Raw genomic sequence first — 6,140 nt, 5'->3', positions numbered from 1 at the left:
CCTCCATCATACTGACTACAAGATACTGGGAAAGCTGGGTGACCTCCATCATACTGAGTATAAGATGGTGGGAAAACTGGGTGACCTCCATCATACTGACTACAAGATGCTGGGAAAGCTGGGTGACCTACATCATACTGAGTACAAGATGCTGGGAAAGCTGGGTGACCCCCATCATACTGAGTATAAGATGGTGGGAAAACTGGGTGACCTCCATCATACTGACTACAAGATGCTGGGAAAGCTGGGTGACCTCCATCATACTGAGTACAAGATGCTGGGAAAGCTGGGTGACCCCCATCATACTGAGTATAAGATGGTGGGAAAACTGGGTGACCTCCATCATACTGACTACAAGATGCTGGGAAAGCTGGGTGACCTCCATCATACTGAGTACAAGATGCTGGGAAAGCTGGGTGACCCCCATCATACTGACTACAAGATGCTGGAAAGCTGGGTGACCTCCATCATACTGAGTATAGGATGCTGGAAAAGCTGGGTGACCTCCATCATACTGAGTATAGGATGCTGGAAAAGCTGGGTGACCTCCATCATACAGACTACAAGATGCTGGGAAAGCTGGGTGACCTCCATCATACTGAGTACAAGATGCTGGGAAAGCTGGGTGACCCCCATCACACTGACTACAAGATGCTGGAAAGCTGGGTGACCTCCATCATACTGAGTATAGGATGCTGGAAAAGCTGGGTGACCTCCATCATACTGAGTATAGGATGCTGGAAAAGCTGGGTGACCTCCATCATACAGACTACAAGATGCTGGGTGACCTCCATAATACTGTGTACAAGATGCTGGGAAAGCTGGGTGACCTAAATCATACTGACTACAAAATGCTGGAAAAGCTTGGTGACCTCCATCATACTGAGTATAGGATGCTGGAAAAGCTGGGTGACCTCCATCATACTGACTACAAGATGCTGGGAAAGCTGGGTGACCTCTAGCATACAGATTACAGGATCCTCGAGAAGGTGGGTGACCTCCATCATATTCACTACAAGATGCTGAAAAAGCTGGGTGACCTCCATCATACTGACTACAAGATGCTGGGAGAGCTGAATGAAAACTGGGTGACCTCCATCATACTGAGTACAGGATGCTGGAAAAGCTGGGTGACCTCTATAAAACTGAGTATAAGATGCTGGGAAAGTTGGGTGATTTTCATTATACTGACTACAATATGCTGGGAAAGCTGGGTGACCACATTATACTGAGTATCAGATGGAGAGAAAGATGGATGACCTCCATCATACTGACTACAAGATGCTGGGAAAGCTGGGTGACCTCTAGCATACAGATTACAGGATCCTCGAGAAGGTGGATGACCTCCATCATACTGACTACAAGATGCTGGGAAACTGGGGTTTCTCTTTTTACACCATAGCTTTTACCATTCTTGCTCTCAAATCCCCCCCTGCCCCCCCAGGCAATCCCCCACCCATGGTTTATCCCTCCTTAAAGGGGTACTCCAGGCCAGGGTTATTTTTATTGTATGGCCGGGGGGGGGGGGGGTGTATTTTATTATATGGCCGGTCACTTACCTCTCTGGTTCCAGCGTGGGGTCCCGGATTGTGCCGCCCGTTGTCCCGTCCAGCCACCGCTTCCTAGTCTGTGCTGCGGCTTCAGACGTGACGTCTCAAGCCGCAGCTCAGACCAGAAGGTGGCAGCGGGACAGGCGAACGGGGCGGCGTGATCCGGGACACGGCACTGGAACCAGAGAGGTAAGTGACCGGCCATATAATAAAATACACCCCCCCCCCCCCCCGGCCATACGATAAAAATGCCTCATGTGCGCCCCCATTAGTAAAAATAATAACAAAACAAAAAAAACTAACACACATACTTATATGTATCCTCTATTTACTCCTGTAGATATATATATATATATATATATATATATATCCTGTATGTACTGCTGTATATATGTCTCCTGTGTGGGTCTCCTCCTGTATATATGTATCCTCTATGTCAGTGGTAGGGAACCTTGGCTCTTAAGCTGTTGCAAAACTACAACTCCCATTATGTATGAACAGCTAATGGCTGTCCAGACATGATGGGAGTTGTAGTTTTGCAAGAGCTGGAGAGCCAAGGATCCCTACCCCTGCCTTATGTCCTACTGTGTAGGCCTGCTCTTGTATAGGTACCTTGCTGTATTCAGGCTCCATAGCTATGAGGCAGGAGTGACAGCTGGGGAGGAGAGCGACCTCTAGTGGCCGGAGGAAGAACACCGCCTGCAGCCTAAACTTGCCGTCATGGGGGTGGGGCTTGCTGTCATGGGGGCGGGGCTTCATCGGCCACCAGCAGCCCTCTTCAGGTGATGAAAACAGGAGAGGGCTGGTGCGGTAAGCGGCCACAGCAGGACCCTGAGTCTGTAAACAAGCTGTCAGAGGCAACGGTGCGGCCCTATAATGTACTGGGGGCAGACCAGCCCAGGAGGCAAATGCCCCCCTGACCCCCGGCCCAGCCCACCCCTAGTGGTGGGGTGTTCCGGTGCTGTCGGTGGTAGTGGTGGTGGGGGTGTTCCGGTGCCATCGGTAGCAGTGTGTGTGTGTGGGTGGGGAGGGGGTGTTCCGGTGCCATCGGTAGCAGTGTGTGTGTGGGGGGGGGGGGTTGTTCTCTCTGTCGGTAGCAGTGTGTGTGTGTGTGTGGGGGGGGGGTGTTCCCTCTGTCGGTAGCAGTGTGTGTGTGTTTGTGTGGGGTGTTCCCTCTGTCGGTAGCAGTGTGTGTGTGTGTGTGGGGGGTGTTCCCTCTGTCGGTAGCAGTGTGTGTGTGTGGGGGTGTTCCCTCTGTCGGTAGCAGTGTGTGTGTGTGTGGGGGGGGGTTGTTCTCTCTGTCGGTAGCAGTGTGTGTGTGTGTGGGGGGGGGTGTTCCCTCTGTCGGTAGCAGTGTGTGTGTGTGTGTGGGGGGGGGGGGGTGTTCCCTCTGTCGGTAGCAGTGTGTGTGTGTTTGTGTAGGGTGTTCCCTCTGTCGGTAGCAGTGTGTTTGTGTGGGGGGTGTTCCCTCTTTGGTAGCAGTGTGGGTGGGGGGGTGTTCCCTCTGTCGGTAGTGGTGGTTGGGTTCCTGTGCCGTCTGTAGCAGTGTGTGTGGGGGGATGTTTCCTCTGTCGGTAGCAGTGTGTGTGTGTGGGGGGGTGTTCCCTCTGTCGGTAGCAGTGTGTGTGTGTGGGGGGTATTCCCTCTGTCGGTAGCAGTGTGTGTGTGTGGGGGTGTTCCCTCTGTCGGTAGCAGTGTGTGTGGGGGGTTCCCTCTGTCGGTAGCAGTGTGTGTGTGTGTGGGGGGGGGTGTTCCCTCCGTCGGTAGCAGTGTGTGTGGGGGGGGTGTTCCCTCCGTCGGTAGCAATGTGTGTGTGTGGGGGGGTGTTCCCTCTGTCGGTAGCAGTGTGTGTGTGTGTGGGGGTCCCTCTGTCGGTAGCAGTGGGGGGTTCCCTCTGTCGGTAGCAGTGTGTGTGTGTTTGCGGGGGGTGTTCCCTCTGTCGGTACCAGTGTGTGTGTGTCTGTGGGGGGTTCCCTCTGTTGGTAGTAGTGTGTGTGTGTGTGGGGGGGGTGTTCCCTCTGTCGGTAGCAGTGTGTGTGTGTTTGTGTGTGTGGGGTGTTCCCTCTGTCGGTAGCAGTGTGTGTGTGTGTGTGTGTGTGTGTGTGGGGGGGGGTTCCCTCTGTCGGTAGTGGTGGTGGGGTTCCGGTGTCATCGGTAGCAGTGTGTGTGGGGTGTTCCCTCTGTCAGTAGCAGTGTGTGGGGGGTGTTCCCTCTGTCGGTAGCAGTGTGTGTGTGTGTGTGGGGGGGGGTGTTCCCTCTGTCGGTAGCAGTGTGTGTGGGGGGGTGTTCCCTCTGTCGGTAGCAGTGTGTGTGTGTGTGTGTGTGGGGGGGGGGGTGTTCCCTCTGTCGGTAGCAGTGTGTGTGTGTGTGTGTGTGGGGGGGGGGGTTCCCTCTGTCGGTAGCAGTGTGTGTGGGGGGTGTTCCCTCTGTTGGTAGCAGTGTGTGGGGGGGGTGTTCCCTCTGTCGGTAGCAGTGTTTGTGTGTGGGATCTTCCATCTGTCGGTAGCAGCGTGTTTGTGGGATCTTCCCTCTGTCGGTAGCAGCGTGTGTGTGTGGGATCTTCCCTTTGTCGGTAGCAGTGTGTGTGTGGGGGATCTTCCCTCTGTCAGTAGCAGTTTGTGTGGGGGGTGTTCCCTCTGTCGGTAGCAGTGTGCAACCGGGCTCCTGACCATGCGGGAATACTGGGCGTGCGATTCTTCATTGTCCTTAGTCAGGGCACCAATTATCACACCAATGCCAAGGTTCAGAAACAACGGTGGTTGTATATTTATTGTAACGGTGGTAACTAGTAGCAACAGTCTCTCCGGATGCAACCGGGAATAAGGCAATCCTGAATAAAGCAGAGTAATGGGTGATGCTGCAATAGGCTGTGAGAGTAGCGTGCTGAATGATGGGAGTAGTAGTGAAACTGAAGTCGAGATGCTGGGTGGAATGAGACTTGAATGAAATACTTGCTGTTGATGATTTGAGAAGATGATGATGAGAGGAACGACTGAAGAATCGACACCCAGATGAGAATCTTGAGACAGGAACACAGCCAGTGGACTGGAGCAGCAGAGCACACGCAGGCCTCTCTCTTAGTAGGGAGAGGACAAACACACAACCTATCCCCTATGTGGTAGGGAATAGACTGAGGTAGAACAGGAAGTAACATGGTAACCCCAGCCAAAGCTCGATGACCATTGGTGTTACCATGGAAGCAGGGCACAGTCACGTGACATCCAGCCATTGCATCATCACACCATTAGGCATATACAGAGAAATATACATGAGAAGTACCATACTTGAACACTGGGAGGCGACATAATACCATTAGACACTGATACCTGAATGGATATACAATAAATGAATGAAATAGCAGACCTGAATACTGAGAAGGGTAACACAATACACGCAGTTTGCAGTGGATCATAGCTTTCCAGAACAGAACTGGTTATAATACAAGTGCGAGCATGAGAAGGGCTGTTCTGGGACACTGCATATCTCCCTACTAGAAATGAGCCGACGTCGGCGAACCACAAGCTGAGGTAGATGTGGCCGAATGAACATAGAGGACCAGGACAACAAGACAGGAGGAAGGAATGTTAGTGTGAGTGAGTATGTAGATGTGGGTATGTGGGTATGTGGGTTTCCCACGCTCAAGGCACAGGTGAGAAGAGAAATATGAAGAGAAAGAAAACCCTAGTGGCAGGACTTCACCTGGGGGGGGGGTGTTCCCTCTGTCGGTAGCAGTGTGTGTGTGTGTGTGTGGGGGGGGTTCCCGTTGTCGATAGTGGTGGTGGTGTTCCGGTGCCGTCGGTAGCAGTGTATGTATGTGTGTGGGGGGGGTATCTCTGTCGGTAGCAGTGTGTGGGGGGTGTTCCCTCTGTCGGTAGCAGTGTGTGGGGGGGTGCTCCCTCTGTCGGTAGCAGTGTGTGTGTGTGGGGGGGGGGTGTTCCCTCTGTCGGTAGCAGTGTGTGTGTGTGGGGGTGTTCCCTCTGTTAGTAGCAGTGTGTGTGTGTGTGGGGGGGTGTTTCCTCTGTCGGTAGCAGTGTGTGTGTGGGGGTGTTCCCTCTGTTGGTAGCAGTGTGTGTGTGTGGGGGTGTTCCCTCTGTCGGTAGTGGTGGTGGGGTTCCAGTGCCGTCTGTAGCAGTGTGTGTGTGTGGGGGGGGTGTACCCTCTGTCGGTAGCAGTGTGTGTGTGTGTGTGTGTGTGTGGGGTGTTCCCTCTGTCGGTAGCAGTGTGTTGGGGTGTGTTCCCTCTGTCGGTAGCAGTGTGGGGGGGGTGTTCCCTCTGTCGTTAGCAGTGTGTGTGTGTGGGGGTGTTCCCTCTGTCGGTAGCAGTGTGTGTGTGTGTGTGTGGGGGGGGGGGGGGGTGTTCCCTCTGTCGGTAGCAGTGTGTGTGTGTGTGTGTGGGGGGGTGTTCCCTCTGTCGGTAGCAGTGTGTGTGTGGGGGGTTCCCTCTGTCGGTAGCAGTGTGTGTGTGTGTGGGGGGGGGGGTGTTCCCTCTGTCGGTAGCAGTGTGTGTGTGTGTGGGATCTTCCCTCTGTCAGTAGCAGTTTGTGTGGGGGGTGTTCCCTCTGTCGGTAGCAGTGTGTGGGGGGTGTTCCCT

The sequence above is a fragment of the Dendropsophus ebraccatus genome, chromosome 15, assembly GCF_027789765.1.
Source record: "Dendropsophus ebraccatus isolate aDenEbr1 chromosome 15, aDenEbr1.pat, whole genome shotgun sequence".
Classification (NCBI taxonomy): domain Eukaryota; kingdom Metazoa; phylum Chordata; class Amphibia; order Anura; family Hylidae; genus Dendropsophus; species Dendropsophus ebraccatus.
Note: the sequence above shows the minus strand (reverse complement) of the source record.